This window comes from Pseudorasbora parva, chromosome 11 (assembly GCF_024679245.1).
Source record: "Pseudorasbora parva isolate DD20220531a chromosome 11, ASM2467924v1, whole genome shotgun sequence".
Classification (NCBI taxonomy): domain Eukaryota; kingdom Metazoa; phylum Chordata; class Actinopteri; order Cypriniformes; family Gobionidae; genus Pseudorasbora; species Pseudorasbora parva.
In genome coordinates this window covers 35,408,377-35,431,128 of record NC_090182.1, presented here as the reverse complement: position 1 = coordinate 35,431,128, position 22,752 = coordinate 35,408,377, and the positions used below count along the sequence as shown (strand labels likewise).

General features: G+C 38.1%; 2 long non-coding RNA genes across 2 annotated transcripts; both read left to right on the top strand.

The window, feature by feature from the left end:
- Nucleotides 1-2,456: 2,456 nt before the first annotated feature.
- Nucleotides 2,457-2,832, top strand: LOC137092382 (uncharacterized). Its single transcript, XR_010908256.1, has 3 exons — nucleotides 2,457-2,500; nucleotides 2,578-2,662; nucleotides 2,739-2,832. It is a non-coding gene; the product is annotated as an uncharacterized lncRNA (long non-coding RNA).
- A 1,832-nt stretch (nucleotides 2,833-4,664) lies between these two features.
- Nucleotides 4,665-5,080, top strand: LOC137092381 (uncharacterized). The gene is made up of 3 exons (XR_010908255.1): nucleotides 4,665-4,755; nucleotides 4,832-4,924; nucleotides 4,998-5,080. It is a non-coding gene; the product is annotated as an uncharacterized lncRNA (long non-coding RNA).
- Nucleotides 5,081-22,752: the final 17,672 nt, after the last annotated feature.

Sequence of the window (22,752 nt, the reverse complement as noted above, 5' to 3'; positions counted from 1 at the left end):
GGCTCTCTGCAGGGCAGATAGGACAGCTTCTACTTCTGCCATGCCCACCTCGGAACTCGATTGCAAAGACAGTGCTGAAGCAGTCTCATACAAAGCAATCTGAGCAGCGTAACCACAGCTGCAGATGCCATATGCCCCAGGAGTCTCTGAAATAACTTCAGTGGAACCGTACTCTTGCTCTCAATTTGACGGAGGCAAATCAGCAATGCCTGAGCGTGCTAGCTCGAAAGCTGCCCGTACATGGAAACAGAGTCGATCTCCATACTGAGAAAAGAGATCCTCTGCACTGGGCAAAGGTTTGCTCTTTTCCCAGTTGGCCCAAAGGCCCAGAGTACTCGAAGGCGGAGTGCCAGGTCTGTGTGTTTTGCACACCTGCTCTGAGAGTGGTTCAGGATCAGTCAGTTGTCGAGTTAATTCTGGATGCGAACCCTGTGCTGCTTGAGTGGCACAAGGGCTGCTCCCGAATGGGAGAACAGTGTACTGATATGCCCAACCCTCAAAAGCAAACCATAGAACTGGTCTATGTTGAGGAAGGATGGAGACATGGAAGTACGCATCCTTTAGGTCGATCGCTGCAAACCAATCGGTTTTGGACGAACACATTTGAAAAGGCTGTCAAAATACTGCATGAAACCCTGTAAACTGATCAGATCAGGACACACAGGTCTAGGATTGGTTGGAACCCACTGGTTTTCTTGGGTACAATGAAGTATAGGCTGCAGAAGCCAAACTCCATCTTGGCTGGAGGGACGATCTCGACTGCATCCTTCGCCAGCAAAGTAGCAATCTCCGCACGCATCTCCGCAGGGGCATTGGAGCCCAGCAAGGTATAACAGACACCCCGGAAGCGGGGATGATACGGTGTAAACTGAATCGCGTGGCCGAGTCTGATGGAAGCCATTGGGATAACCTGGGAAGCTCTAGCCAGGCTTCCAGGAAATACATCAGCGGGATCATACAGATGTACCCCAGTTGGGGCAGCAAAGCGTCGTGACCGCCCATATGAAAAAAACCTATATGGTTCATATATAGCGACCATATATGTTCCTTACTTAAATCAGTCAGAATTATCTTATATGTTTAATGTAAGTCCCATATATGTCATACACAAAATCAGACCGTTTATGGCCCATTTCATACTAAAAAGCACACAGAAAACGTTTGGGTCATGTATGAATCATGCAAAAATCTTATATGAGTTTTACATGTAAACTGTATGCAATGGTATATGGTATTAGTAGAAAATACATGATATTCATATACAAATCATATAAAGTTCTTATACTGAATCATATGCTAGTCATATTAAAGTCATATAGGATTTATTTATATTTTGTGTCATTTGTTTATATGCTTTTTATACAGATTTCATATTTTTTTAATAGGGAAATGGTGTGTTAGCTCTTCAAGTTTATATAATATACATATAAACTACATACAATAATCATACATGATTTCAGTCAATATTACAACATCTCTGCATATACTAACCATATATGATTTCAATCAATGACATACACAAATTTGTGATGGAAACACTTTTATTTCAACACAAAATGAAACACTCAAATTATACTCCACATGAGTAATTTACAATTCCAACTTGATAGCAAACTGAACTTTGCTCAGGAAAAAAACAAAACCCAAAAAACAACAACAAAATACACTGAACACTGACTGATAATTTACTCACCCCCATCTCATCCAAGATGTTCATGTCTTTATTTTTTCAGTGGAAAAGAAATTAAGTTTCTTGAAGAAAACATTCCAGGATTGTTCATCATATAATGCTTTTCAGTTACAACCAAAATGTTAAAGGTCCAGATCAACGCCATTTCAAAGGGCCTTATAGCCCCTCTGCGTGATCCCAGATGAGGAATAGGGTCTTATCTAGTCAAACGATCAGTCATTTAAAAAAAATTAATATACTTTTCAACCTTAATTGTTCAACTTGCTCAGCTCTGCGAGGTGCCAAGGATGACGTAATCACGTAATCTGAAAATAAATGAACGTCTTATGGGTTTGGAACGACATGAGGGTCATTTTAACAACATACATTTTTGGGTGAACTAAACGTTAAAAATTGACAAAGTTTAATAAATACTGTAATAATATATTGCTCATTGTTAGTTCATGTTAGTTAATACATTACAATAAAGTCTCATTTGTTAACATTAGTTCAAGTCTTACAACTCACATTACATAAACTTCTTCAACACTTTCCATTCAGAACTGAACCAGTCCTCATGGGATGAAACAGTCTGTGGCTGAACCTGTTCTTCTTGCGTGGTCTTCAAATGTTTTCATGAAGATCTTTCTGTGGAAGAAAAGAAAATCTTCTTGACCACCCCATTTACATATGTAACAGGATTAGGTGATTGACAGCAGTGCCCACCAATCAGCAATCAGTATTGTCCTATTTAAAGGCTGATTGGTTGTTACCTGGGATGCGTCACGTCCATTTTTCCCCTTTGTTGTGCTGTTTCGTCAATGTCTGGAGGTAAGCGTGCTATGTTCTGATAGGAAATATCCTGGAAATTGTTGATGTGTACAACTTTTAAATCGCCTTTGCTGTAGTGTAACTGAGTGCTGGTGTTTTGTCGTGCGGCTAGCTGAAATCTGAGTCCTTTGTGTCTGCCGAGTCTGTCTGTTCACCTCTCAGGTATGTTTTAAACCACTGGTTTGAGGGGATTTGTATAGTTGTGTGGATTTAACGTGTATTTTGCATACCAAAATAGGTATGATTTCCCGCACCCCATTGTGTTTTTAGTGGGTATGACTGTGACAAACCTGTTCTTCTAACGTGGTTTAGTGTGTGTAAGATCTCAACGGTAAGTGTTTTAACTGTAATTATAATTGAGTGGGGATTATATTGATTATTAACATCTTTTTCGGCAGGGTTCCCTCTTGTGTAGTATAGAGATGTGAGTTTTGTATATTTGTTTTTTTGTAGTGTTTTTTTGTTAGGAGCCAGACAACAGCAGTCCCTCTTTGCGTGTGCAAGTGCAGTATGGAGGACGAATTGTGAGTTAAGTCAATGGCTGGGTGCGAGAGGCCCAGACTTGTATGTGGTGTCACCATCTGTCTGCAGCTGATCAGGCTCCTTTCTTTAAAACATTTTTTTTTTAAATTTGATCTTTTGGAACGAGAGGGAGGATCCGTATTAAATTGTTCAGGTATTGCGTGAATTGTACGGTTGTACAAAGTCTTATGTGGCGCTCCGGGAGTCGTTTTTTTTCTAGAGGACAACAGGATGGGGAGATGCTAGTGGAGTTCTCCTGGGTCCTGGTTAGTCTTCTGGAAAAAGTTAAAATTTGGTCATCTCATGGCATGCCAAACGCCGAAATGTTGCTAAGAGACCAGTTTGAGCATTTTAACGATTGTGCACTTTAGCGAGAACTTGAGCAATTTGTGCATCAGCAACCCACTGCCACATTGTTTGACATTCACAGCGACGCTCTTCGTTGGGAAAGAGAGGGCATGCCTTGGGGGAGGGGGGTACGTGATCGCAGTCCATGTCATATTCCCAGGTGACAAGAGGAAGAAATGTGTTGAATGAGTGACCAGTCTTCATGAGTCATGTTAGGCTGAGGTCATAATCCATGTCATATTCCCAGGTGACATGAGGAAGAAATGTGTTGAATGAGTGACCAGTCTTCATAAGTCATGGTAGGCTGAGGTTGCAGTCCATGTCATATTCCCATTTGGCATGAGGAACCCGTGTATTGAATGAGTGACCAGTCTTGGTGAGTCATGGTAGGCTGAGGTTGCAGTCCATGTCATATTCCCAGTTGGCATGAGGAACCCGTGTATTGAATGAGTGACCAGTCTTCGTGAGTCATGTTAGGCTGAGGTCATAATCCATGTCATATTCCCAGTTGGCATGAGGAACCTGTGTATTGAATGAGTGATCAGTCTTCGTGAGTCATGGTAGGCTGAGGTTGCAGTCCATGTCATATTCCCAGTTGGCATGAGGAACCCGTGTATTGAATGAGTGACCAGTCTTCGTGAGTCATGGTAGGCTGAGGTTGCAGTCCATGTCATATTCCCAGTTGGCATAAGGAACCTGTGTATTGAATGAGTGATCAGTCTTCGTGAGTCATGGTAGGCTGAGGTTGCAGTCCATGTCACATTTCTAGTTGGCATGAGGAACCCGTGTATTGAATGAGTGACCAGTCTTCGTGAGTCATGTTAGGCTGAGGTCATAATCCATGTCATATTCCCAGGTGGCATGAGGAGTCTTCCTGCAAATGCTGCAGTGGTGAGAAGCACTGGGAGGAGTACGGCAGGTCAGCACTTGAATATGCACCACCTCCCTTGAGCCGTGGGAGCAGGTTCAGTGTCCAGCATAGTGACTAGTGTAGTTGGTACCTTGTTTTGACCTTGGAACTGAGTCCCAGGTGGAATGGTTTGATTCACCGTCGGGGCGACGTTGCAGAAACTTGGGGTGGAATGTAACAGGATTAGGTGATTGACAGCAGTGCCCACCAATCAGCAATCAGTATTGTCCTATTTAAAGGCTGATTGGTTGTTACCTGGGATGCGTCACGTCCATTTTTCCCCTTTGTTGTGCTGTTTCGCCAATGTCTGGAGGTAAGCGTGCTATGTTCTGATAGGAAATATCCTGGAAATTGTTGATGTGTACTACTTTTAAATCGCCTTTGCTGTAGTGTAACTGAGTGCTGGTGTTTTGTCGTGCGGCTAGCTGAAATCTGAGTCCTTTGTGTCTGCCGAGTCTGTCTGTTCACCTCTCAGGTATGTTTTAAACCACTGGCTTGAGGGGATTTGTATAGTTGTGTGGATTTAACGTGTATTTTGCATACCAAAATAGGTATGATTTCCCGCACCCCATTGTGTTTTTAGTGGGTATGACTGTGACAAACCTGTTCTTCTAACGTGGTTTAGTGTGTGTAAGATCTCAACGGTAAGTGTTTTAACTGTAATTATAATTGAGTGGGGATTATATTGATTATTAACATCTTTTTTTTCTGCTGCAGGATGCTCCCTCTCGTTTTACGCTGTAATAGTGTGCTGTCGTCGCCGCGCTGTTAATGCGCTACTGTATCCGGTTGCGCAGACGAATCTGAAACTATGCTAACTAAAGGGGGACTGCTTGTCTGATTTGTTGTATTGGTACCCTGCTTTTTGGTTTGTTTGGGAGGCCTGGGTAGCTCTCTTCGTTTTTAGAAGAGGTCAACCAGTCCTCTGATTTTCTTTGTTTTTGATTTTTCATTGTTTCTGATGCAGCTCAATGTGTGTATCTTGTTGAGTATTGCTATAATCCATTCCTGTGATTAAACTCTTTGATAATAAGGTCATTGTTGCTCTTCCATGTTCTCCCTGCTTTCTACCATTTTATGTGAGGAGCGGCTGCATTAGTTTTGATTCATATTTTTGTCTAAAGTTTATTTTTAATGTGTTTTCATTTTTTTTTACTGCAGGAGCTGAGGTCCCATGGGTGGATGGTTCTTCCTTGTGGTGGTGGTGGTTCTTCATCGTGTGCGGTGTACACCTTTGAGTATTTGCTAGTGTGACTAGAGTGCACGGGTGTGTGTGCGTGGAAGTGTGCTCTTGTAGAACCCCCATCTCCATTGATTCCCGCCATTGGGAGCCTCAGCCCTGCTGGTATTTGTTTTGTTTATATGTATATGATTATTATTTAAGCTGTTTCTTTATTTTTTTTGTATTTTGTTTAAAATGCTGTTTCATGCATACTGATCTTTTTACACTGTTAAAGACATGGATTCCCATACTAAACATGGACAAAGTTTCAAAAGTTAAGGTGGACGTTTGATGGAGTATTTCTTTGTCAAAAATACTACTTCCGGTTAGTCATAAGTTTCGGCAAGTTTTTTGCGATCATGCGTCCCTTTGACGTTAATGGGGGCGGAATGCTACTACTATTCTGTGTCTTTCTATGTAAACACTAACTTAGCCTGCCGTGCAAAACCAGTCCGCTTACTAACGTTACAATTGTCTACACAAACCACGCGTAAACACACACACACACACACGTGCACAACTGCACTTCACACATGCACACCTTCAAAGACAAAAATACGACGATATAATTCAAGTATAAATATGTAAATAACACAAGCCGCTAAGCATATTATATAGTTAGTGTATAACTTGTACCACATAGAGACGTCCTGCTCTAGTCGTTTTTGCTGCTGCTCCTGTTCAACTGCAGCCTCTGGGTCTGATTCCGGATCATAGATGTATGGCTGTATCTGATTAAAAGCCATATTTTTATTTTGAATAAAAAAAATTTCCGCTGTTAGGGATGACACAGCTTTACGACGCACTCGACTCAACACAATAGCAGCAGCGCGCACACGTCATTATTTAGCTCCGCTCACACGATACGCCCCCACCCGCTCGGCTTTTTTCGGAAAAACTCGGAACAGCGCATCTTTCTTATATAATTATAAAAAAAATAAAGACTTTTCGGAGATATGCAGGATGCAATGCTACTCTATAGGTACTCAAGATTGACATGACACTGACTGAAACTGAGTGTTTCACCCCCCCTTTAAATACTTGTAATTTAATTTTTGCACGTGCGCGCAGCATAATTAGGCTTAACGTTACCTGTACGTTACCTAACACTAAGGCTGTGGCACCGACATGATAACAGAAACGAACAATTTACAAATCTTTTAGCAAATCTTGCCATTAAATAAGTTAACATTTGCATTGAGAACGACATGACAAACACAATTCATACCTGGAGCTCGACACTTTGCGGTCCCGCTGGGAGGCAATCATATCACGGAGACAACAAGAACCCGCGATTGATTTCCTCCTGGCCGCGGCGAGTTGACGCATGCGCAGTTTGCGATGACAGAACTAAGGCTATTTTTGTTACAGAAATCTTCATCGTCTAAGCCTAATGCTTAGAGTGAGTGTTTAATTATTATTTTTTAAATATTGCTGTTAACAAATAGTTTGTATGGGTAGAACATTACGAAACAAATATATGGGAATATACTGCAATTATATGCAAAATAGCCTATATTAAAGGAAATATAAAGGAATAAAGGAAACTAAAGCCTTTTTTTAAATATAGCTACTGCAATGTATGCATATTGACTATATTTATAAAATATGGCTATATTTTAACACATAAAATATTTAGTAATTAAGATATAAATAATATTACATGTAATATCCATTAAGTTGTATCCTTTATTGTGAAGCCTTACTGTAGATTGAATTTCCCATATTAATGTGAATGCATGTACACACATAAACACTTTTACAGAATGAGTTACAACAAATTTCTACTTCCCATCATGCTTTACTTCTGATTTAAAGGAGGTTAAATGTTAAAATTAATTGTTATTTGATGTGTTTTTGCCCAATTTAAAAACCTGTAAAACTGTTACTTTTATTAACAATAATGTCGGTGCACTTGTCAGCAGTTACAGCTCTTTACTAAATATGTAGGAACATGCCAGTGTGCTTGACTTGTGTTATTGTTAACTGTATGTGTGTGTGTATGTGTATATATACATATATATATATATATATATATATATATATATATATATATATATATTATTTATTTATTTTTTTCTTTGCATTAGGGTTACCCCTTTTTATTCGTTTTACTTGCTAATTAATTTACTAAAGTAAAATCTCACTGATTTGCAGGGGTTGTATTTAACACAATCCAGGATATATTTTGTTTACAGTGTAGGACATATATGATTGAAAATACATGAATATTGTACAATTTGTATATGTGGTTTTTGCAGCATATATGATCCTTATAGTTTTCTGTTGGAACATATAAGAATCACATATGTTTTTAGCAAGACTTTTCCATATGGGCGACCCGGACATGGGAGTTGCAGGGTCCCGGTGCGGGAGTATGGTCACCTGCCTGTACCGACAGAAGAGATAAGGGAATGACATGCCACCTGCAGTGGATTTTGATATTCTAAGTATTATCAACTGGCCACAATTTTGAGAACACAATAGACATGATGGAGTATAATGCATTAAGAGATAGCTCAAGTACTGGGGAGCTAAACAATTTAGTGCTTTTTTAAGTAATTGCCGAGATTTTAGAATGTATGCAATGTTTAATAGGAGCCAATGTAGTGTTGACACAACCAGGCTAATATGCTCATACTCTAGTAAGGACTAGAGTTGCTACATTTGGACCAGCTGCAGTTTATTTATTTAGCAAGCAGGGCAGCTACCCTGTAGAGCATAACAATAATCTAGCCTTGGAGTCATGAACACATGAACTATCTGTTCAGCATTTTGCATTGAGAGCATGTGCTGTAATTAATGTGTGCCTGTGGTGTCACGCGGGCAACACCGAAAAAAAGACAAGGATCCAATAGCAAGTGCAATGCAGGTCTTTATTTACCAACACAGACTCAGAAGATTCAGAAAATAGACAGCAATAGTCTGATTCAGAAAAATGTCCAAAGCAGCCAAGGTGACCAGGCAGACAGAGACCCAGCGATGGGCAAGGACCAGCCAACAGGAACTCCAGAAAGTATAAAACCTCATCACAAGACACCCAAGATAACCGACCTGCACAAAAGGCCACCCAGGAACAAACTGCAATAAACAAACACAGATAGTAGCGATGTTATGTCTGACACCGATACTCCGAAGCATGCTTCAAACTCGAACGGTCTTTGAAATGAACCACTGCTTCGGAGTTTGTATCATTACGTCAATAGTCACGTGAAAATGCCTTCTGAAGCAAACACTGCTTCACTCCTGTAGTGAACCACCTGACTGCTTTGACAGCCCAATCAGTGTTGGCAGGTTTGAAACCTGCCGGCTGTATTTCTTATGTGCTTTCACACATGATACTGCCATGCTAAAATATATATATATATAAATAAATAAATAAAACAAAAAATAAATAAATAAAAAAACTATTGCATTTAATGGTTTTCATGGGAATTTTATTGGTTGTAATGGGAATTATTGTGGTCTCTGCGCGTCTCTTCTGATATGTGTTGGGTTCTATTGGTGGGGGCATCACATCCTAATGGAATATGTCCCATACACAAAGAAAAAAAAAATCTGTAGTGGTTTAAATGGTAAAAGCCAACGGTTCCTATTGGTATTTTAATAGAAACCATTAGCATTTCTGTGATAGTTTCCAGCTTTTTAAAGCTGGTCTGATCTTCTGTCCTTGTCTAAAGAAATAATTACACACGCACACATCATTAATGTTTTACTATCAAGGTGAACACATGAAATTCCTCAGTATCTGTAAAATGTACCTACATAAATGAGTTTCACAGCACTAACACTGTTTCAGCTTTGATCGCTTCATTTGGCCATCACTAACAGATAGCAGGTAAGGCAATTATATAGGCAGGTAGGTGAATGATGTCCACGCCTCCAACACAACCAAACACACAGATAGAGAAATTAGCCAGTCAATCCAAGAATCAGACTGATCTCATGAAATGGCGTATGTATGACACGCCAATTTGTATGCCATTTTGGAGTGCTATCAAGACGCATAATCGCTTTTTAGCGTGTTCATCAACGCTGTTTCATTCTAGCCCCCTACACTGCCCCTACCCCTAAACCTACCTATCACACACACACACACACACACACATACACGTCTATATTACCAAGAGGGGACTATCACTCTACACTATCCAAGAGGGGACCTGTGTTTCTAGTCATTTTGAAGAAACAAAAATTACATACAAAATTTTCTTTTAAGGTCCTTATTCATAATATAACTTCAAATAAGCATTTTTTTATTTTTTAAAAAACATGCCAAGAGGGGACCTGAACGATGTCTACCTATCCAACAGGGGACCTCCATTAGTCTGCAGTGGAGCTGTGTGTGTGAATGTGAAGTGAGCTGGCAGTCAAGTCTGTCTTCATTATATATATATATATATATGCCATCTCCACCATTACATGTCTTTACAAATAAATAACATTGTTTTTTAAATGATAATAAATGCAGTTAAGCTTCGTACAGACTATATAATGTGTCGAGTAATAATATGTCTTTTTATAATAACTGTGTTCTTTTGAATGTACTGAGAAGTATTTATTTGTAACCTAAAATATACTTTAATGCCATTTATTTTGAAGCTTATTTTTAAATATATTTATTACACAGTCGCAATAAAGTTACAAGATGTAACATCAAGTAACACACTACACTTAGTTAGTCCACAAGTCTTCTTGTGCTTTAGTATGTTAGTCAACACAATAAAATAAGTTAACTTGTTTACACAGGCATCTGGTATCACAATATGCACACATAAATAACACAATATACCTTAGACATAACACCTAATACATTACAGGAAAGTCATTTCTATAAGAAATTAATTCTCTGTTGTGTCTTCATAATTACAGTATATGATCAGTCCACATCTCTCATTTAAGATTATTGTCAGGTACACCAATGCATTTACATTTGTGCCTGATTGTATTAGCTGCCTATTCAAATATAGTTTCTGCTCTCTAAAATCCCCCCGAAATCCTTTGTTCTTGAGATTTTAAGAGATTTGATTTCTTGCACCATTTACAAAAATAAAATAAATCATGGACTGGACAAGCAGAAATTGTTCTTTAGGGTTATAAGGTCCCCTGTTAGATAGTAAATCACGATGCATGTGTGTTTGCTGTGACATTTCTTATCATCACAAACACACTTTAAATATTTAGAGTTTTTACAGCAATACCTGAGTTTAAAGGGTTAAATCAAGCAGAAATAGCTCTCTAATGTATTAATTGCAGGTCATTATTGAATAGTGATTATGTTACACACACACTGACTCAGGTCCCCTGTTAGATAGTAAATCACGACGCCTGTGTGTTTGCTGTGACATTTCTTATCATCACAAACACACTTTAAATATTTAGAGTTTTTACAGCAATACCTGAGTTTAAAGGGTTAAATCAAGCAGAAATAGCTCTCTAATGTATTAATTGCAGGTCATTATTGAATAGTGATTACGTTACACACACACTGACTCAGGTCCCCTGTTAGATAGTAAATCACGACGCCTGTGTGTTTGCTGTGACATTTCTTATCATCACAAACACACTTTAAATATTTAGAGTTTTTACAGCAATACCTGAGTTTAAAGGGTTAAATCAAGCAGAAATAGCTCTCTAATGTATTAATTGCAGGTCATTATTGAATAGTGATTACGTTACACACACACTGACTCAGGTCCCCTGTTAGATAGTAAATCACGACGCCTGTGTGTTTGCTGTGACATTTCTTATAATCACAAACACACTGCAAAGATTTAGAGTTTTTACAGCAATACCTGAGTTTAAAGGGTTAAATCAAGCAGAAATAGCTCTCTAATGTATTAATTGCAGGTCATTATTGAATAGTGATTAACGTTACACACACACTGACTCAGGTCCCCTGTTAGATAGTAAATCACGACGCCTGTGTGTTTGCTGTGACATTTCTTATCATCACAAACACACTGCAAAGATTTAGAGTTTTTACAGCAATACCTGAGTTTAAAGGGTTAAATCAAGCAGAAATAGCTCTCTAATGTATTAATTGCAGGTCATTATTGAATAGTGATTACGTTACACACACACTGACTCAGGTCCCCTGTTAGATAGTAAATCACGACGCCTGTGTGTTTGCTGTGACATTTCTTATCATCACAAACACACTGCAAAGATTTAGAGTTTTTACAGCAATACCTGAGTTTAAAGGGTTAAATCAAGCAGAAATAGCTCTCTAATGTATTAATTGCAGGTCATTACTGAATAGTGATTACGTTACACACACACTGACTCAGGTCCCCTGTTAGATAGTAAATCACAACGCCTGTGTGTTTGCTGTGACATTTCTTATAATCACAAACACACTGTAAATATTTAGAGTTTTTACAGCAATACCTGAGTTTAAAGGGTTAAATCAGGCAGAAATAGCTCTCTAATGTATTAATTGCAGGTCATTATTGAATAGTGATTACGTTACACACACACTGACTCAGGTCCCCTGTTAGATAGTAAATCACGACGCCTGTGTGTTTGCTGTGACATTTCTTATAATCACAAACACACTGTAAATATTTAGAGTTTTTACAGCAATACCTGAGTTTAAAGGGTTAAATCAGGCAGAAATAGCTCTCTAATGTATTAATTGCAGGTCATTATTGAATAGTGATTACGTTACACACACACTGACTCAGGTCCCCTGTTAGATAGTAAATCACGACGCCTGTGTGTTTGCTGTGACATTTCTTATAATCACAAACACACTGCAAAGATTTAGAGTTTTTACAGCAATACCTGAGTTTAAAGGGTTAAATCAAGCAGAAATAGCTCTCTAATGTATTAAATGCAGGTCATTACTGAATAGTGAATATGTTACACACACACTGACTCAGGTCCCCTGTTAGATAGTAAGTCACGATGCATGTGTGTTTGCTCTGACATTTCTTATAATCACAAGCACACTAAAGATTTAGAGTTTTTACAGCAATAACTGAGTTTAAAGGGTTAAATCAAGCAGAAATAGCTCTCTAATGTATTAATTGCAGGTCATTATTGAATAGTGATTACGTTACACACACACTGACTCAGGTCCCCTGTTGGATAGTAAATCACGACGCCTGTGTGTTTGCTGTGACATTTCTTATCATCACAAACACACTGCAAAGATTTAGAGTTTTTACTGCAATATCTGAGTTTAAAGGGTTAAATCAAGCAGAAATAGCTCTCTAATGTATTAATTGCAGGTCATTACTGAATAGTGAATATGTTACACACACACTGACTCAGGTCCCCTGTTAGATAGTAAATCACGACGCCTGTGTGTTTGCTGTGACATTTCTTATAATCACAAACACACTGCAAAGATTTAGAGTTTTTACAGCAATACCTGAGTTTAAAGGGTTAAATCAAGCAGAAATAGCTCTCTAATGTATTAATTGCAGGTCATTACTGAATAGTGAATATGTTACACACACACTGACTCAGGTCCCCTGTTAGATAGTAAATCACGACGCCTGTGTGTTTGCTGTGACATTTCTTATAATCACAAACACACTGCAAAGATTTAGAGTTTTTACAGCAATACCTGAGTTTAAAGGGTTAAATCAAGCAGAAATAGCTCTCTAATGTATTAATTGCAGGTCATTATTGAATAGTGATTACGTTACACACACACTGACTCAGGTCCCCTGTTAGATAGTAAATCACGACGCCTGTGTGTTTGCTGTGACATTTCTTATTATCACAAACACACTGCAAAGATTTAGAGTTTTTACAGCAATACCTGAGTTTAAAGGGTTAAATCAAGCAGAAATAGCTCTCTAATGTATTAATTGCAGGTCATTATTGAATAGTGATTACGTTACACACACACTGACTCAGGTCCCCTGTTAGATAGTAAGTCACGATGCATGTGTGTTTGCTCTGACATTTCTTATAATCACAAGCACACTAAAGATTTAGAGTTTTTACAGCAATAACTGAGTTTAAAGGGTTAAATCAAGCAGAAATAGCTCTCTAATGTATTAATTGCAGGTCATTATTGAATAGTGATTACGTTACACACACACTGACTCAGGTCCCCTGTTAGATAGTAAATCACGACGCCTGTGTGTTTGCTGTGACATTTCTTATAATCACAAACACACTGCAAAGATTTAGAGTTTTTACAGCAATAACTGAGTTTAAAGGGTTAAATCAAGCAGAAATAGCTCTCTAATGTATTAATTGCCGGTCATTATTGAATAGTGAATATGTTACACACACACTGACTCAGGTCCCCTGTTAGATAGTAAATCACGACGCCTGTGTGTTTGCTGTGACATTTCTTGCTGTCATAAACACACTGTAAATATTTAGAGTTTTTACAGCAATAACTGAGTTTAAAGGGTTAAATCAAGCAGAAATAGCTCTCTAATGTATTAATTGCAGGTCATTATTGAATAGTGATTACATTACACACACACTGACTCAGGTCCCGTTAGATAGTAAATCACGACGCCTGTGTGTTTGCTGTGACATTTCTTATAATCACAAACACACTGCAAAGATTTAGAGTTTTTACAGCAATACCTGAGTTTAAAGGGTTAAATCAAGCAGAAATTGTTCTTTAGGGTTATAAGGTCCCCTGTTAGATAGTAAATCACGACGCCTGTGTGTTTGCTGTGACATTTCTTATCATCACAAACACACTGTAAAGATTTAGAGTTTTTACAGCAATACCTGAGTTTAAAGGGTTAAATCAAGCAGAAATAGCTCTCTAATGTATTAATTGCAGGTCATTATTGAATAGTGATTACATTACACACACACTGACTCAGGTCCCCTGTTAAGCCCCGTTTCCACCAAAATTACCCGGAACAATTTGTACCAGGAACTTTTTTGCAGGAACTTTTCGTCCCCCCAGACCTGCAACTGTCTGCGTTTCGACCGCGATCTAAAGTTCCGAGAAGATTAGGCAAATTAGTCCAGTGATAGGACTGCGTGCGACTGTTCCTCCAAGTCAGTGAAGGACATGTCTTACTGCAGTAATCATTTTTGTGTGTACCGATTGAAAGATGGACTATTTACATGAGACATGAGACGTTATCCGATCTGGTGTTTACATGTGATGACTTTCAATCACAATCATTTTGTCACATGCAGTTTGTCTGCCGCATCAAAAATGTCAACGCTGTTTTCTCCAGCAGCTGGAATGTGTTAACTGAAGCCATAGCAACTCTTAACGGCCACCAGGACTAATACAGTATTATTTATAGCTATTTATTTGTTGTAAAGTGTAATAATCATCTCAGAAAAAAAAATGTTCTGTCAGGCGCAGTTAAAGTAAAAACTGCCTGGAGCAATATACGCTGTGTCATTATTCCAACATTATCTTCATAACTTACGAAATAAAAAGTTTACCCCTACGAAAAATTAACTTTCCTCTCTTGTCAACATGAGCGCGGCGCGCGCTGTCACGTCATGTAAGGACGCACACTTAAAAGTAATCGGTCAGGTCGTTTACATGGTGAAAAAAAATTAATAACGAGTATGGAAGAGATTCAAGCTGTGCTGCTTTTGCTGGTTATGTATCGGTTTACTAAAGAGGAAATTAACAACGACAGAAAAGAGCACTAATAGGCAGATTCAGCAGCATGCAGCATATTCAGAAAGCTTGTAAAGCTAGATTTAAAATGACAACGTATATTATTATCAGCTATTACGGACATTGCACGTGAGATGGCTGAGACGAACGTGGCGTGCGCCATCAGACAAGAGCGCAAGACTGATATTTACTGAACGAGACTGAACCTCGCAAGACTTTTAAAAATGCCGGTTGAAATAAAATGCTGCTTGATCTAAACCAATCAGCATGTTCAGCGCCCAAGTCCCGCCCTCGAAAGTTCCTGAACTTTGAAAAAGTACTACCTCGCGAGCAGGGCCGTTTGGAGGGGGACATATTTACCCGGAACTTCATTTTGACCCTGGTTCCTGCAGTCTAAACACACGAAGTACCACCCAAAGTTCCTGGTTCCTGGGTAAAGTTCCTGCGGTGGAAACGGGGCTTTAGATAGTAAATCACGACGCCTGTGTGTTTGCTGTGACATTTCTTATCATCACAAACACACTGCAAAGATTTAGAGTTTTTACAGCAATACCTGAGTTTAAAGGGTTAAATCAAGCAGAAATATCTCTCTAATGTATTAATTGCAGGCCATTATTGAATAGTGATTACGTTACACACACACTGACTCAGGTCCCCTGTTAGATAGTAAATCACGACGCCTGTGTGTTTGCTGTGACATTTCTTATAATCACAAACACACTGCAAAGATTTAGAGTTTTTACAGCAATACCTGAGTTTAAAGGGTTAAATCAAGCAGAAATAGCTCTCTAATGTATTAATTGCAGGTCATTATTGAATAGTGATTACGTTACACACACACTGACTCAGGTCCCCTGTTAGATAGTAAATCACGACGCCTGTGTGTTTGCTGTGACATTTCTTATAATCACATACACACTGCAAAGATTTAGAGTTTTTACAGCAATAACTGAGTTTAAAGGGTTAAATCAAGCAGAATTAGCTCTCTAATGTATTAATTGCAGGTCATTACTGAATAGTGATTACGTTACACACACACTGACTCAGGTCCTCTGTTAGATAGTAAATCACGACGCCTGTGTGTTTGCTGTGACATTTCTTATAATCACAAACACACTGCAAAGATTAAGAGTTTTTACAGCAATATCTGAGTTTAAAGGGTTAAATCAAGCAGAAATAGCTCTCTAATGTATTAATTGCAGGTCATTATTGAATAGTGATTACGTTACACACACACTGACTCAGGTCCCCTGTTAGATAGTAAATCACGACGCCTGTGTGTTTCTCTCCTCAACCCCCACAACCCCCCACTCACAATTTACATTTCAATAAGGGAAGACTTGAAAAACCAGTTTGTGAACCACAGGCCAATAGAGCTCAAACTACCAATGTGGCAGAACCCTTCTCAAATAAACTAGAGAAGATGCTGGGATTTGCCCTGCCAAATTAAACTAAATTACAGTTTTTACAATCGCTAGGCCACATTTCTCAATACTTTGGTCATTTTCAAAATCCTTCACACAGTTCTCCAAACCAACTTTCTGCTTCACAGCAGTTATTTCACATTCAAAATCCACAAAAACTAACAAAACACTTAATTCATGTCTCGAATCAAGTGCCAATGATCCACAGTTTAGCTTGCACAGACTGAAGTTGTTATCACTGTGTGAAGAGTTTTGAAAAAGTGTGTTTATTATTGAGAAATGTTTTGTAAAAGAACATTTGATATCACAGCTTAACTGTGAATCAACATTGCTTTAGCACAACATGCATTCAATGGCAACATCTTTCAATTTACCTGAAATCTTTTCTCACTTTGACACAAACACAATCAAAACTTTGTTCTACAGGCCAATTTGCACATCCTGACATGCTGTTTTCAAAAGTGTTAAACTTATGGACAAAACAATAACATAATACAAAACTGAATGAGACAGCAATTTACAACATGTATACAGTAATATTGTAATGCAATTTATCCTGCTAAAAAAATCAAACACTATCAAAGCAACTTTTATGAAACTGAACACCATCACAAGTGTTAGACCATTACCATCCATTCAAAAGAGGAAACTTAGGAATAATGTTGTACTGTACTATAAGCATGCAGTGAATTATAAGCAGTAGAGAGTGTCATTCTAGTTTTGTAAAGACATTTTAATTGTATAATGTTCCTGATGTTAGTGTTGATGTAAACCTGTGCTGCCAGTGCTCTGTAAGAATGAGTTGATTTGTAAATGTAAAATTAACTGCTGTGAAGCTGAAAGTTGGTTAACAAATGTATAAACTCCTCACTCAGTTCTCCTAAAGATTGGGAAATGTCCTAGCGATTGTAATTTCATTTCTTCATGTAATTTCAATTTATTTTTGGCAGTGTATTTGGTCTAGGACACAGGTAACAGTAGTGAGGTTCTGTGTCTCACCTGTGAGAGTCTTCATGCATTGAAATGTAAATTACTGGTGGGGGGTAGAGCAGCAAACTCAACACACACTATTCTCTATTCCAATTTCAAGAGCACATCTAAACCACTAGCCCAAACACATTACAAGTGAAAGCACAAATAAATACAAAAGATATGATACAAATGAAATAAACAGTGCTTTTCAGGACGGTCTCTCAGTAGTTGTAATATAACACTGTTGTCCTCACTGTAAAAAAAAAAAAATATATATATATATATAATAAGTTAATAATTTTAAAGTTACTTTTTCTCAAAGTGTATGTTCACTTAACTGAACCTACTATGACATAAGCAACTATGTTTACTGGGATACTTCCTATTTTTTTAAAAAATAATGTTGTATTAATTTGTCCACTTAAGAGCAGAGAGTCCTGAAAGAGAGCTCAGTTTAGCATTCGTGGACTGTCAGAGATACAGCTTTCGGGGCGTGTGCTTCAGGTGTTCACCCATATAGCACGTGAGTAATGAAGAGCCTACTGAAGCAAAGTGGCACGTTTGTGTAAGAACGATGTCCATATTTTAAACTTTATAGACTAAACTAACTATTTTTATTGAAAGATATTGTGTTTTAGTGTTATTATGAAAAGAGTAACCCCTGACGCTAAGTTTTGTTTAGCTCTATCTTCTCTCTTCAGTGTTTGTCAGTGCACATACGTCAAGGATTCATGGGTGAAGAAGGGTTACTCTTTAAAGGACAACTCCGGTGAGAAATGACCCTCGGGGTAATTAATAGATGGTGGTTACCGAGTAGATCTTTCTGTGGGATGCGTTTTCATGGAAATCAAGTGTAAAGAGTTTTATCTCTAAAAACAGATTTGAGTGACGAACGCTGTGCTAAGTGATGAACTGTGACTTGGAATCTCATATGGTCCGTTGTTTCCGGAAGAAAGCACTGAACGCAGTAGAGAAAAAAAGAAAAAAAAAGTCCATGTAATTAGATTTCACAAACTTAATTCCTATCGACCAGCTCACTTAGCACAGCGTTCGTGGCTCGAGTCGTCGAGACTGTTTTCCAAGATGGCTGCCGTCTGTAAACGTGTAATGTACTGTCTTTATAAAGTACCTTCTTATTAAACCGTTTGTACTCTAACAAGTTCTCAATGCTTCGGTTTGCATGTAGGGGCCCTCATTATGCTGCCGTGTTAGTGGTATTAACTAGCGGTTTAATTTCACTTATTCCATGCCCCATAGACATTATAAGCTAATCTGTGTTTAGAGATAAAACTCTTTAAATTCGATTTTCATGAAACCGCATCCCAGAGAACGATCTACTCGGTAACCATCTGTTAATTACCCCTAGGGTCATTTCTCACCGGAGTTGTCCTTTAAGCGCAATGTGATTCGTGTGGCACTGAAAACCGAAAGCTAGTATTTTAGTCTATGGATCAGTTACTGTGTGGATCAGTTATATGATGGTTAGATGCACTTTTATGGACCGACAAGGCACTGGCATTATAAAGCTGGGAAGAGCCAGGACTTTTTTAATATAAATTTAAATAACTCAGATTTTATTCATTTAAAAAAGAATGTCATATACACTTGGGATGACTTGAGGGTGAGTAAATCATGGGCTAATTTTCATTTGTAGGTGAACTAACTGCTGTAAACTGGGCCCACAAACACAGTAGATCCACACAACCCCCCCCCCCCCCCCCCTCCGCCCACACACACACACAATTTACATTTTAATAATAATAAATATGGGAAGACTTGAAAACCTAGGGCCCTATAATTTCCGCGATCACGGAATCGCGGACGGAATCGCGGAATTGGCATATTAACGCGGAATCTGCATATAAACGCGGAATCTGGTGTTAACGCAGATTTCCCCGGAATTTTACATATTTGTAATGAAATTCTGTGTCGTGTGGGTGGAGAACGTATGTCTGAGGAAAGTGCAGACCGGGGGAAGCAAATCTTCGCGACACAACCCCTCCCGTCATTTCAGCTCGCCCGTCAAAACAATGAAAGTACAGCGAAGTTGGTCTCCACGGCTCTGCTTTCGGCAGCAAAAAAGTTAAGAAACTCGACGCTAACGGCGGTTTCACACTGCACACGCAGGCGGCGCAGAAGCTTTGCGTATGGAGAGCGGGAGCCGCGCTCGTGTATTGCACATACAGACAAATATTGTCCATTCTGTCAGGTTTTCCAGTGTTCTGCTCGACCCCTGGCATCTCGTGCTTTAATTTATAATGGGCACATTAGGCAGCAATGCATATCTGCTGCAAATGCGACCGTTTTCCCCTCTGTTCCAAACATGCATTTAACATGCTGTATATGGCTAGTTTACATGATAAGTAACCTTAAAGTTAAAATTAAGCATCTAGTTTTAATCATTTAAAGGGGCCTTTGAAGTTGGGGGAAAAAAACTTCAGGCAGTGTTGTGTTTTCATGTATTTTTATTTTTCACAGCTCTGGATATCATTATGGTGATTGTTAAACACACAGAACAATTCACTACATGATTTCATGGTGAAATGTGTTTTTTTATGTTAATTTTCAATTTAAATGTTTTACTTAAGAGTACTGTAAAAGATGATTCTTATGATTTTTTTTTTTAGTTCTTTTAAAAAAAAATTACTTGAAAGAAAAAGCTAATGGAGCACTTTCATTTTAACTTATATAAACTATTATAATTTATTTTACCGGAAAGTTTAAAGCTAATAACCATTAATATTTGAAGTATTTGAAGTGCAGTGTTATTTTAAATATCATATTTGTCCTAAAAAGTAAATGTGATGTTTGTTACCTCGATAAATTTAAGGTCATTCCTATTTTTTGTTTTATGTTGTATTATATTAACATTAAAAGCACACTCTTTTTTCACCAAAACAACAGTAAAGGGTAAAAAAAACTGAATTACCAAACATTTTAACGGAAAAAAAGGAATCTGCAAAAATTAAAACGGAAAAAACGGAATTTGGGAAAAAATGAAACGGATTTTATAGTGCCCTAAAAACCCAGTTTGTGAACCAAAGGCCAACCTAGAGGAAAGGAAAATCAAACCTGAGATCTCCTTCTCAACTCACATCTTTCTCCTAGACAGAAATGAGATCAAGTGAATCAAATTGAGACATAAGGCTAAGTCTCCTGCTTCTCACATGTTTATCCGGAGACAAAAAATGACATTCTCTCATGTTTATCTCCTCTAAAGTTTCATAAGAGATCTCAACAACATCACATACTATGCTCTGATTTGTCTCCTTGGCTAGAGAGACTGTATTGCTCATATGTGTCTCCTCTAAAGTTTCAGAAGGGATCTCAACCGTATCACACGCTGTGCTCAGAATTTTTTCTTCAGCTAGATACTCTGGAACTCTTACTTTTGTCACCTCTAAAAAGTTTCATAAAAGATCTCAATAACATCACACATTGTGCTCAGAATATTCTCCTTAGTTAAAGTCTCTGTCACTCTCAAATTTGTCAAACAAATGTTGGTCACTTTTTCAAAACTCTTCACACAGTGATCACAACTTCAGTCTGTGCAAGCTAAACTGTGGATCATTGGCACTTGATTTGAGACGTGAATTAAGTGTTTTGTTAGTTTTTGTGGATTTTGAATGTGAAATAACTGCTGTGAAGCAGAAAGTTGGTTTGGAGAACAAGTTTTGAAAATGACCAAAGTATTGAGAAATGTGGCCTAGCGATTGTAAAAACTGTAATTTAGTTTAATTTGGCAGGGCAAATCCCAGCATCTTCTCTAGTTTATTTGAGAAGGGTTCTGCCACATTGGTAGTTTGAGCTCTATTGGCCTGTGGTTCACAAACTGGTTTTTCAAGTCTTCCCTTATTGAAATGTAAATTGTGAGTGGGGGGTTGTGGGGGTTGAGGAGAGAAACACACAGGCGTCGTGATTTACTATCTAACAGGGGACCTGAGTCAGTGTGTGTGTAACGTAATCACTATTCAATAATGACCTGCAATTAATACATTAGAGAGCTATTTCTGCTTGATTTAAACCTTTAAACTCAGGTATTGCTGTAAAAACTCTAAATCTTTGCAGTGTGTTTGTGATAATAAGAAATGTCACAGCAAACACACAGGCGTCGTGATTTACTATCTAACAGGGGACCTGAGTCAGTGTGTGTGTAACGTAATCACTATTCAATAATGACCTGCAATTAATACATTAGAGAGCTATTTCTGCTTGATTTAACCCTTTAAACTCAGTTATTGCTGTAAAAACTCTAAATCTTTGCAGTGTGTTTGTGATTATAAGAAATGTCACAGCAAACACACAGGCGTCGTGATTTACTATCTAACAGGGGACCTGAGTCAGTGTGTGTGTAACGTAATCACTATTCAATAATGACCTGCAATTAATACATTAGAGAGCTATTTCTGCTTGATTTAACCCTTTAAACTCAGATATTGCTGTAAAAACTCTAAATCTTTGCAGTGTGTTTGTGATTATAAGAAATGTCACAGCAAACACACAGGCGTCGTGATTTACTATCTAACAGGGGACCTGAGTCAGTGTGTGTGTAACGTAATCACTATTCAATAATGACCTGCAATTAATACATTAGAGAGCTATTTCTGCTTGATTTAACCCTTTAAACTCAGGTATTGCTGTAAAAACTCTAAATCTTTGCAGTGTGTTTGTGATAATAAGAAATGTCACAGCAAACACACAGGCGTCGTGATTTACTATCTAACAGGGGACCTGAGTCAGTGTGTGTGTAACGTAATCACTATTCAATAATGACCTGCAATTAATACATTAGAGAGCTATTTCTGCTTGATTTAACCCTTTAAACTCAGGTATTGCTGTAAAAACTCTAAATCTTTGCAGTGTGTTTGTGATTATAAGAAATGTCACAGCAAACACACAGGCGTCGTGATTTACTATCTAACAGGGGACCTGAGCGAGTGTGTGTGTGTAACATAATCACTATTCAATAATGACCTGCAATTAATACATTAGAGAGCTATTTCTGCTTGATTTAACCCTTTAAACTCAGTTATTGCTGTAAAAACTCTAAATCTTTGCAGTGTGTTTGTGATGATAAGAAATGTCACAGCAAACACACAGGCGTCGTGATTTACTATCTAACAGGGGACCTGAGTCAGTGTGTGTGTAACGTAATCACTATTCAATAATGACCTGCAATTAATACATTAGAGAGCTATTTCTGCTTGATTTAACCCTTTAAACTCAGGTATTGCTGTAAAAAGTCTAAATCTTTGCAGTGTGTTTGTGATGATAAGA